The 12,635-nt window shown below is 42.5% G+C and overlaps 1 non-coding gene across 1 annotated transcript; it reads left to right on the top strand.

Annotated features, from left to right (window-relative positions):
• The first annotated feature begins 11,967 nt into the window (after nucleotides 1-11,967).
• Trnas-cga (transfer RNA serine (anticodon CGA)) lies at nucleotides 11,968-12,042 on the top strand. The gene has a single exon. It is a non-coding gene; the product is annotated as a tRNA-Ser (tRNA).
• The last annotated feature ends 593 nt before the right edge of the window (nucleotides 12,043-12,635 follow it).

Raw genomic sequence — 12,635 nt, 5'->3', positions numbered from 1 at the left:
GCTGCTCAGTGACAGGTATGGGGGAGGCATTGAGGCCAGGCCTCGGATCTTCGACCCCTGCCCTCTTTGCCTCCGCCTACCTGGTGCTGAAAGTCTTCTCAAACTTTAAAAAAAAATAATAGTGCAGTGATCAGCATATCTGTCTAGTAAGCAGGAAGTCCAGGTTCGAAGCCCAGTCGGTCAAAAATATTCATCTGCCGTCTTAGCGGTATTTCAACGCGCTGTGACAGTGTGGACGTCGGTCCTTCGATATTTTAAGATGCAATTGTTTTTTTATGCAATAGAGGTGATTGGCGAACATTTGTCTTGCCATCAGTGTAACGGGACTTCAACGGCATCCAACCCTTAGTCATTGCTTTGTGCCGGCGCTAACCCATGTCATATATATGCGAGTCAGATTGTAGATCATATTTAGTCAAATAACGAATGGTCAGTATGCCGGCCGGGGTGGCCGAGCTGTTCTAGGCGCTACAGTCTGCAACCGCGCGACCGCTACGGACCCAGGTTCGAATCCTGTCTCGGGCTTGGATGTGTCTGATGTCATTAGGTTAGTTAGGTTTAAGCAGTTCTAAGTTCTAGGGGACTGATGACCTCAGAAGTTAAGTCCCATAGTGCTCAGAGTCATTTGAACCTTTTATGAAGTATACAAGTACGCTTCACAACCCTAAACTGTTTTTTTTTACTTCATACTTCATACTAAAATAAAAGTTATGATATGAGATTGTGGTTCATGGTGTGGGTTCCTGTAGTCATGTCCTAGTTCATGAACCACGGGCAACGTATGAGTGGCCAAGTAAGTGGTCCCGACAGTCGGGATACCAGTTACTTTGGAATAAGGCTGGGCACCTCGGACATATTCTGAGTCGTGGTCACCTTTGTGCTCATACGGCAAAGACTACCAAATCCACCGGTTAGTCCCTCAGCCGTTAGGGGTAAAACCCAATGGGACTCGGGACAAGTAAGGCTAGCAACCTGCTTCCCTGGTATTTTAAATATGATGCTGGCAACAATCAGAGCAAAATGCCTCGGACCTTTGGAGGGGACGGAGTCCCACCTCTAACTGACAAACCAGGTACTCCTAAGATACGACTTGGCAAACAAATGGTAATGAGATCGGGAGCTATTAATATCAATGGGGGCTACTCTGGGAAGAAGGAAGAGCTGGCAGAGGCTGCAAGTAAGATGGGGCTGGACGTTTTAGCTGTTAGTGACATTCGGGTAAGAGGTGAGAAAGAAGAGGAAGTGGGAGAATACAAGGTCTACCTATCAGGAGTCAAAGCAGGAATAGCACAATGGGGTGTAGGGCTTTACATCAGGAAAGAAATGGAACCCAGCGTAGTTGCAATAAGGTATGTAAACGAACGACTGATGTGGATAGATTTGACAGTGTCTAGCAAGAAAATTAGGATTGTGTCAGTATATTCGCATTGTGAAGGGACAGATCAAGATAAGATGGACAGTTTTTATGAGGCACTCAGTGATGTAGTTGTTAGAGTAAAGGACAAGGACAGTGTTCTGCTCATGGGTGATTTTAACGCTAGGATTGGAAATCGAACAGAAGGATATGAAAAGGTTATGGGTAAATTTGGAGAGGATATGGAGGCCAACAGGAACGGGAAACACCTCTTGGATTTCTGTGCCAGTATGGGCTTAGTACTCACAAACTCCTTTTTTAAACAAAAGAACATTCGCCGGTATACTTGGGAAGGCAGGGGAACCAGATCTGTCATTGACTATATAATAACAGATCAGGAATTCAGGAAGGCTGTGAAGGACACACTTGTATTCAGGGGATTCTTTGATGACACTGATCATTATTTAATCTGCAGTGAAATTGGGATTGTGAGGCCTAAAGTGCAGGAGGTCAGGTCCCTATGTAGGAGGATAAGAGTGGAGAAACTTCAGGATAAGGAAATCAGGCACAAGTACATAACAGCGATCTCAGAAAAGTACCAGTTAGTTGAATGTAGTCAATTACAGTCATTGGAAGAGGGATGGACAAGGTACAGGGACGCAGTACTAGAAGTGGCTAAAGAATGTCTTGGAACAGTAGTGTGTAAAAGTAGGATGAAGCAAACAGCCTGGTGGAATGACACAGTCCAGGCAGCCTGTAAAAGGAAAAAGAAGGCGTATCAAAAATGGCTACATACTAGAACTCAGGTAGACAGAGAAAGTTATGTTGAAGAAAGAAACAAAGCCAAACAAATAATTGCAGCATCCAAGAAGAAATCTTGGGAAGACTTTGGAAACAGGTTAGAGACTATGGGTCAAGCTGCTGGAAAACCATTCTGGAGTGTAATTAGCAGTCTTCGAAAGGGAGGTAAGAAGGAAATGACAAGTATTTTGGACAGGTCAGGAAAACTGCTGGTGAATCCTGTGGATGCCTTGGGCAGATGGAGGGAATATTTTGAAGAGTTGCTCAATGTAGGTGAAAATACGATCAGTAATGTTTTAGATTTCGAGGTAGAATGGGATAGGAATGATGATGGAAATAGTATCACATTTGAGGAAGTGGAGAAAATGGTCAGTAGATTGCAGTGCAATAAAGCAGCTGGAGTGGATGAAATTAAGTCGGAACTCATCAAATACAGTGAAATGTCAGGTCTTAAATGGCTACAGAGGATAATTGAAATGGCCTGGGAGTCGGGACAGGTTCCATCAGACTGGACAAAAGCAGTAATCACACCAATCTTTAAACATGGAAACAGAAAAGATTGTAACAACTACAGAGGTACCTCTTTAATCAGCGTTGTGGGTAAAATCTTCTCAGGTATTGTTGAAAGGAAAATGCGAGTATTAGTTGAGGACCAATTGGATGAAAATCAGTGTGGGTTTAGGCCTCTTAGAGGTTGTCAGGACCGGATCTTTAGCTTACGGCAAATAATGAAGTGTTATGAGTGGAACAGGGAATTGTATCTATGCTTTATAGATCTAGAAAAGACATATGACTGGGTTCCTAGGAGGAAGTTATTGTCCGTTCTACGAGATTATGGAATAGGAGGCAAACTTATGCAAGCAATTAAAGGTCTTTACATGGATAGTCAGGCAGCAGTTAGAGTTGACGGTAAATTGAGTTCATGGTTCAGAGTAGTTTCAGGGGTAAGACAAGGCTGCAACCTGTCTCCACTGTTGTTCATATTATTTATGGATCATATGTTGAAAACAATAGACTGGCTGGATGAGGTTAAGATATGTGAAGACAAAATAAGCAGTCTTGCATATGCGGATAACTTAGTTGTGATGGCAGATTCGATTGAAAGTTTGCAAAGTAATATTTCAGAGCTAGATCAGAAATGTAAGGACTATGGTATGAAGATTAGCATCTCCAAAACGAAAGTAATGTCAGTGGGAAAGAAATATAAACAGATTGAGTGCCAAATAGGAGGAACAAAGTTAGAACAGGTGGATGGTTTCAAGTACTTGGGATGCATATTCTCACAGGATGGCAACATAGTGAAAGAACTGGAAGCGAGGTGTAGCAAAGCTAATCCAGTGAGCGCTCAGCTATGATCTACTCTCTTCTGCAAGAAGGAAGTCAGTACCAAGACTAAGTTATCTGTGCACCGTTCAATCTTTCGACCAACTTTGTTGTATGGGAGCGAAAGCTGGGTGGATTCAGGTTACCTTATCAACAAGGTTGAGGTTACAGATACGAAAGTAGCTAGGATGATTGCAGGTACTAGTAGATGGGAACAATGGCAGGAGGATGTCCACAATGAGGAAATCAAAGAGAAACTGGGAATGAACTCTATAGATGTAGCAGTCAGGGCGAACAGGCTTAGATGGTGGGGTCATGTTACACGCATGGGAGAAGCAAGGTTACCCAAGAGACTCATGGGGTTAAGCAGTAGAGGGTAGGAGGAGTCGGGGCAGACCAAGGAGAAGGTACCTGGATTCGGTTAAGAATGATTTTGAAGTAATAGGTTTAACATCAGAAGACGCACCAATGTTAGCACTGAATAGGGGATCATGGAATTTTATAAGGGGGGCTATGCTTCAGACTGAACGCTGAAAGGCACAATCAGTCTTAAATGATGATGATGATGATGATGATGATGATGATGAGAAGACGAAATGACTGATATGCTTCTCAGGAACTTTAGTTTTTCGTGTTTTTTTCTCACTTCATACTAAAACAAGGCGCTACTTTGAGAAGAGAAAATGAAATATACGCTTCCAAGACATAATATTTCCTTGTGTGCTACTACTGCATACATGAAAGCCCTGCAGTTAATTTTTGTATGTTGGATAAATTTTGATATCACCTCACATTCCTTTGTGAAAAGGTTCCTATTTTCTTGGGATTCAAATAGAGTGGACATTTCATCACTGGTTAATATTCTGATGACTGATGCCATGATACCCGTTGCAATTGCTCCATGGCACCTGTGAGTAGAATCTCACGTTGGTTACTATAAGAACACGCAGGCAGTGATATCCGATTACTGCAGTCAGAGCCAAGATGATTTCTTTCTGTTTATGGCGAAGCGTCTCCTGCAGTGTCCACGCTCAGCAAACATAAACAGATTGCGACGGCATTGGGCACTGCTAATCGCAGCACTTGTCGCGAGGATCGTCAACAGGAGCGCACTTTCTCTGCTAACGATACTACGGAGTTAATACATCTTACTTAACGTAACGTAATATGCAGGTCGTGGGTTGGGTAAAAATTCCGTTTGTAACTTCCCATCGCATTAAAATACTTTACAGTCATATTTGATGCAATATTTATTGTTGGTTGTCTCTCTAATGTTAATAGTATTGACTCAGATTGTGCGTGAACACGAAAACACACACACACACACACACACACACACACACACACACACACATACACACAAACACACACATACACACACACAGTCATTGATTCCAGTGAGGGTGACAATACTGTGTGTTGAACAACACATGCAGCAGTCAATTCCTCAGTTGGCGTCGAGTGGATGATATTTTTCAATTACCTTGCATTGCAAGAATTGTAAGGCGGAGACTGAAAGTAAATGGACTTGCATCTAAACAGCTGCGACAAAGCAAAGCTTGACCGACTATCAGGTAATTGTCCACATGGGTTTTGTGGACGAGTATACTTTTAGTAACCAACACACCCACGATCATTTCGTAAGATTGCTCGAAGGCGTAGGGGCATTGATTTCATTAAATCGTCGACAGTGTAGCGTGATGGTTTACTTCCCACCATACGTTTTCTATATTCGTATAAAGGTCGCTTGCATTTGTAGGTCCACATGGCAATGACCTTGTTACCTCTGCCCACATATTCTCTATCTGGTTGATGTTCGGTGATCGCGGAACAAACGGCAGCAGCTTTATCCTCTCTTGGCCCTGAAACCAATCTCGTACTGCTTTGCTATGATGGATGGGGCTCTGCTCCTGTAAATAAACTGTTATCTCGTTCGTTCATATATTTATCTCTCGTACTGCTCTGCTATGACGGATAGGGCTCTGCTCCTGTAAATAAACTGTTATCTCGTTCGTTCATATATTTATATTTAAATAACATATTAGTGATAAGCACATTGTATTATTATTTTCTACAGTGTTTAAGAATTCAGGCCCTGTCGTAAATAAGTGATCTAGATTCAACCGTGCGATTAAGAATGTGGTTTACCCAGTCTATCAAATGATGAGAGTCGTATTCGGATATCCACATTAAGCATGACTGGCTGAATCCGATTAGAACGATCTGGTATCGAAATGAAATTACAGAAATCGGATAATTTGAACCTCTGTATTGCAACAATGCTGCGCACATAAATTCCTATGATGGAGTAACAGGTAGCAACTGCCCAAGAAAAAGTGAGAAATATGTCTACTAGCAGCAATGTAACGTAATTATAACCCATATTTATGTGATGGAAATACTGAGTCGAACAATGTACATCTATTTCAGTGGTGGGAAGATGCACCATATCGGATTTCCTGATGACATAATGACAATAATAATAATAATCCCGTGGGGCCGATAGGGGAAACCCTCCCCCATATGGGTGGTACCGAGGAAACCAAATACTTGGGGTGAACCAAATACTAACACATTCCTTAACGGCTACTCAATCCGTAGAACCCAAAATCCACGCACGTCTGAGTGAAAATCACGGCTACTCTGGTCACCGTCTATTAGCTCAATGAGCTCGCCTGAAAATATTTGCTTCAAGATGCTTCAACACCCTCTGGTCCTGTCCCGTCCTGGTATCACACAAGCCAAACCAACGAAACACAAGGAAACATGAACTATGCAAGCAAAGTCAACTTTACCCCAGGTGGTGCACAACCCAGCTGTCGACAGGCGGCAGTTGGATTTTCGGATTCTGGGGAGTCCAGCAGAGAATATCGAAGATCTCTGGTAAATTTCCCTACAAGCAGAAAACATGCATGTGAAAACTAAACATCGGTACATTGATCCAAGCACGAAAGCTAAATAACCTCACAAAAGAAATAGACCAACAAAAAATTCCCATCCTTGCCCTTAACGACCCAGGACTAACTGACACTGAAACCTTGCATTATGGAAACCATTGCACCTTCAAGAGCAAAATACAACAAAAGGTAGCGAAAGGCATACCAATCCTCGGCATTGCTTCTCTCGAACACAGATCTATCATCAACTCTGTCAAAGAAATCACACACATTAACAATCGACTTATGACTGTGCTCATTCAGAACCCCAGTAAAAAATATACACTCATCAATGCATATGCCCACACCAACATCAAAAATAAGAAAAACACCAAAAATGTCGAAAAATTCTGGAACACACTCGAAAATACTATGAGCAAAATTCACCAAGATGACGTGAAAATACTAATGGGAGACTTCAACTCTCTATTTGGAACAGAAAAAACCTGTAGAAAAATCATTCGTACAAATCCAACACACCGAAACGCTAAGTCCAACGGCACACGTCTGACTGATATTTGCCAACAATTCAACTACAAAAGGATGTCTTCCCACTTTAGAATAAACCAGTTCCCAGGTAACATGTTTGGCTACCAGGTGCAAGCTGCTTTCGTTCGCCTTTCTAGACTCACTGAAAGCAAGATTTTTAATACTTTTGTAGCTGAGATACAAACTCAGTAAGGGAATCGTAAGATAACGCTCCAGAAAAAATTCGGCTTGCTACTTACAGTAACCCTTAGTCTCAGCGCGGAAACCTTACGGTACTGCCAATTTCATAATGCCACTTATGTTTTCTCCCGACATATTTTTTGTTGTTGTGAATACATAATTTTATCTATGAAATGCCACATTTTCATAATACTTGCGAGTGATACAGGAAATGTACTAAATACAGATATTTTCGAAGTCAAAAGTCGGTAATATTCTACTAATTCGTGTTAAAATAGGCTCAATCGTCTTACAGACACATAATGCTTTATTAATAGTGATTGCCGTCGTGTTGTTTCTGGAGTAAGCTGAATTTAATTTGTATTGGCACAATGAATATTTTAATTACATTTTCCATTAGTTTTCTAATCGCAACATTAATATTCAAAGAGAAATTACTCAGCAGCTGAATTTTCTTTCACGATATCTACAACAATCTAATTATGCTAAAGTTGTTTGCAAATTTTACGTTTGTAGAAAACCACTGGTTCCAACGATGTCATTAAACCAGTGTAGTTTTAAGAGTATTTTCCTCTAGAAGTGAATTGCCTTGACGGTTGATCGGTCAAGAGTGGGAAACGTAAAATTTTACGAATATATGACGAGAGGGACAAGTGCTTGAGAGAGGACTTCCCTATCAATACAAGTGTCCGAGAGACGACTTTCCTATCAATCTCCTGGATAGTTTTGTTTCTCAGATCAACAGAGTGAGTTATCCTGCAGTAGCAAAGGTGATGTAGTTTTCTTGCTCGACTTTCTTACACTGCGACCGAAAGGTGTCTCAGTTGTTGACAACAAATTCCAGCTGTGTTGCACACACCCCTTGGGGCAGAATTCGTAGTCGAAAACACACTTATGGAGCTATCAAATGTAAAATATTATGTTCACACTACTCTAGTCTACGTCTTTCGGTGGGGCTCAGCCTTTATTTCTTCTTAGGAAGTTAGCGATAAAGGCATCATAACACGTCATCAGTAACAATACTGCAAAGGAATGCTCAATGAGCGACCTAATGACGTTCAATAATAGTCACTCCGTTGATTTTTGTTGTTTCGAATTAGAGCATGCAGTGCTACTACACCACACTTCTGAACTTTGCCTGTTGAATTCAAATGTCGCATGATGGTAAAATGGTAAAATGACACATATATCAGTAGTCGAGACTTCCTTAATGTGGAAAATCATTCATGCCAGAACGATCTTTGTTGAAACAAGAATATCTTTTTCTGGCGTATTTTTCCCAAAAGCACTCGCTCCACGCACAGTTCAAATCTTTCTAGCTGCCTCCTCTACATTCACCCCTCTGTTATACCAAAAGTAAACATTGTGTTGCAGATGTTACACCTTTTTCCACTTGCGAATCACTTTTTCAATGCTTAACTGTAGTTCATGATTTTCAAGTATGCAAAATCCAATACTTAACTGCAAGATGATAACTAGAACTTCAAATTCGAAAACGGCATTGATACATACACTGACAGCGTGGCGCCGCCTTCACAAGGGCGGCGCCGGATTTCAGGCGACGGGTGGCGTCTGGCCGGTGGCCGGTAGCCGCTGCAGCGCAAGGAAGCGCTCGAGCGTAAGCTGTTATGATCGCGACGCAGCCACGAGCTGTCCTGCGGAATTGTTTCTGGAATACTTGTTATTGCGGGTGGGTAGAATGTTAAGCGAATTGTCTTAGATGTTCAATCAGACTCATAAATTTAGACCGAAATGTGTTAAAAAAAAAACAGTTGGACGCGAACATGCGATTCTAAGTTTAGAATGCACGACGATTACCGCAATTCCACGGGCTCACTCTATCAAAATCAACTCGGAAGTAGACAACACATCCTCCTAGCACTTCCGCATCTTATAGTGTTGCCAGATTGTGCAGATGGCCGGACTTAAGAGTTGTCAGGGGCGGTCAGTTTTACTGGCCACCTTAAGTAAACGACTCGGACTTAGTCTCTGGGGCGGCCGGCTGGCGGTCAGTTTTTATGTCTAAGACTGTACAGTGGACATGAATGGATGCTTACGTACGTGTTATCTGTCAGAGTCGCATCTAGACGTATCAGATGTCCCATATCACTCCAACTGCACATGCCCCACACCATTACAAAGCCTCCACCAACTTGAATAGTGTCCTGCTGACATGCAGCGTCCATGGATTCATGAAGCTCTTTCCATACTCGTATACGTCCATCCGCTTGATACAATTTCAAACGAAACTCGGCCGACCAGCTAACATGCTTCCAGTCATCAACAAAAATGGTTCAAATGGCTCTGAGCACTATGGGACTTAACATCTTAGGTCATCAGTCCCCTAGAACTTAGAACTACTTAAACCTAACTAACCTAAGGACATCACACACATCAATGCCCGAGGCAGGATTCGAACCTGCGACCGTAGCAGTCCCGCGGTTCCGGACTGCAGCGCCTAGAACCGCAAGACCACCACGGCCGGCTAGTCATCAACAGTCCATTGTCGTTGTCGATGGGTCCAGGCGAGGCATAAAGCTTTTTAGCAGCAGTAACCGATCTAACAACCACGCCAGACGCTTGTTGTCTTATAAAGGTGTTGCCGACCGCAGCGTCGTATTCTGCCTGTTTAAATATCTCTGTATTTTAGTACGCATGCCTATACAATTTTCTTTGGCGCTTCAGAGTGTGTGCGTATACGAATGCGTTAGCCTTCTGCTAAGTTATAAATAAGCTTTTTGGCCCATAAGTTACTCAATGTTTTATTATTTTTTGATTGGATTTACGATTTTGTGAGGAACTTTCATCACGCCTGCATCACGATGGAAGGGTATTTACCTACCGTGTACTATCCTAGTCGTCCTCTTATGGACATTTACGTGCACATTTTACTACGTTCACTATACTTTCTCACTAGCGTCTTTTTTTAAAACGTGTGTTTACTGTGCTTCTTTAGTTTCTGTATTTTAACCGTATTCCGCGATGGTATTTCTGTCACATTATGTTTGATGTGTGTTTTCGTTTTTCTGAAGTGTAGGTGCGTGTTATTCCATGTTTCATGATTCATACCCACGCTTTATTAGGTGCTATGCAGGGGCTGAATGCCTGTTATCGTATTTCCAGCATCTATATGATAGAGAGCGTTCTTACAGTTCTGCAAGTCATTCCTAGCAACAATGATTTGCAGTATTGATGTGTGTAGTATGGAGTCTATTTCTTATATATCATTTGTGTAAGCCTTGTTTTCCTTTAATATATTCTATGCTATCCTGTATGTAGATCTGAGTGTGTATATTGTTGTAAGTAATTCATTTTTATTCCTTTTGTCATCATTTTAATTGTTCTCACAGACATATACATATAGTCTCTATGTTGGTTTTGTTTTGGGTCATTTTACCGTCGGATTACTTACATTGTGTCTGGGAACAAAAAAAAATATTAAAAGGTTGAGTAACTTGTGCATAAGAAGTTGTTTTTAATCTGATAGTAGCTGACGAACGCCAGAAGACTTCATTTTAACAATTTTTAAATTATTTTATCACGTAACTTACACAAGTCTGTAGTGAGGAACAAGACACGTATTACAAGCTGCTGAGAATGCTTAAAAAATTAAAGAAGCTAAACGTTTACACACCATAATTTCACTTTTGCCTCCAATGGAAAAATAATGAGTGGGCAACCCATTAGAGGCCTATCCCCGTAAGACGCCTCAGCGCCAAACCTCTACAATATACACATGACTGACCTGCCCACAGCAAGCTACATCAAGCACACTAAAGACACCTCCGTGATGGTTTAAACAGCGCCTTCGGGGTCAGTGAAAGGTTTTTCCAACGTTTAAAGATGTATTTATCTACCTCAAAGAAAGCAGAATAGAATCAAGTGCATACCTTCCACAAAAATAAGAAGGAAGAAAATGTAAAACTACAGATTATACGGCGATTTCTTTATGTCTGTCTTCGATACAATGTTATACAGAAACGGACGAATACGACAGCGAACCTAAATTCCCATATTTTAGCTACATTAACATTCCAGAATGAGATTTTCACTCTGCAGCGGAGTGTGCGCTGATATGAAACTTCCTGGCAGATTAAAACTGTGTGCCCGACCGAGACTCGAACTCGGGACCTTTGCCATTCGCGGGCAAGTGCTCTACCATCTGAGCTACCGAACCACGACTCACGCTCGATCCTCACAGCTTTACTTCTGCCACTATATCTGGAAGATAGGAGACGAGATACTGGCAGAAGTAAAGCTGTGAGGACCGGGCGTGAGTCGTGCTTCGGTAGCTCAGATGGTAGAGCACTTGCCCGCGAAAGGCAAAGGTCCCGAGTTCGAGTCTCGGTCGGGCACACAGTTTTAATCTGCCAGGAAGTTTCATATCAGCGCACACTCCGCTGCAGAGTGAAAATATCATTCTGGAAACATCCCCCAGGCTGTGGCTAAGCCATGTCTCCGCAGTATCCTTTCTTTCAGGAGTGCTAGTTCTGCAAGGTTCGCAGGAGAGCTTCTGTAAAGTTTGGAAGGTAGGAGACGAGATACTGGCAGAAGTAAAGCCGTGAGGACCGGGCGTGAGTCGTGCTTCGGTAGCTCAGATGGTAGAGCACTTGCCCGCGAAAGGCAAAGGTCCCGAGTTCGAGTCTCGGTCGGGCACACAGTTTTAATCTGCCAGGAAGTTTCATACCAGCGCACACTCCGCTGCAGAGTGGAAATCTCATTCTGGAAACATCCCCCAGGCTGTGGCTAAGCCATGTCTCCAGAGTATCGTTTCTTTCAGGAGTGCTAGTTATGCAAGGTTCGCAGGGGAGGTTCTGTAAAGTTTGGAAGGTAGGAGACGAGATACTGGCAGAAGTAAAGCTGTGAGGACCGGGCGTGATTCGTGCCTCGGTAGCTCAGATGGTAGAGCACTTGCCCGCGAAAGGCAAAGGTCCCGAGTTCGAGTCTCGGTCGGGGGCACAGTTTTAATCTGCCAGGAAGTTTTTACATTAACATTGATGATTGACTGTATCTTCTACAGAGCATGTAGTACAAGCGTAAAGTGTTGGGTAGAGACATAAGATGCTGACGATGTAACAAAAAGGATTGCACGTCTAATGGCGGAAGTTGAACCCAGTTCGTGAACTCTACACACTACACACTGACAGGGAAGTACGTACACGAACATGCTCACACATGCATACATGAATCTTACTCTTTTTTACCGTACATGATGAGGACAAAACAAGAGAATATTGTCCTCTGTATTACTGACAAATAGCAAATTTCAAACGTCAGTGGCAAACGAACAAAAAGTATCTATGTCCTAGAAGCGAGCACCAGAAGATCGAAAGACCTGTTCTGTTATCCTGGGCTTCAGTCCGGAACCGCGCGACTGTTACGGTCGCAGGTTCGAATCCTGCCTCGGGCATGGATGTATGTGATGTCCTTAGGTTAGTTAGGTTTAAGTAGTTCTAAGTCTAGGGGACTAATGACCTCAGATGTTAAGTCCCATAGTGCTCAGAGCCATTTGAACTATTGTTTTGTTATCCTGCGAGAGGAAGGACTCAACC

This window comes from Schistocerca nitens, chromosome 5 (genome assembly GCF_023898315.1).
Source record: "Schistocerca nitens isolate TAMUIC-IGC-003100 chromosome 5, iqSchNite1.1, whole genome shotgun sequence".
NCBI lineage: Eukaryota > Metazoa > Arthropoda > Insecta > Orthoptera > Acrididae > Schistocerca > Schistocerca nitens.
The sequence above is the reverse complement of the archived record's forward strand: the minus strand, read 5'-3'. Positions and strand labels throughout refer to the sequence as shown.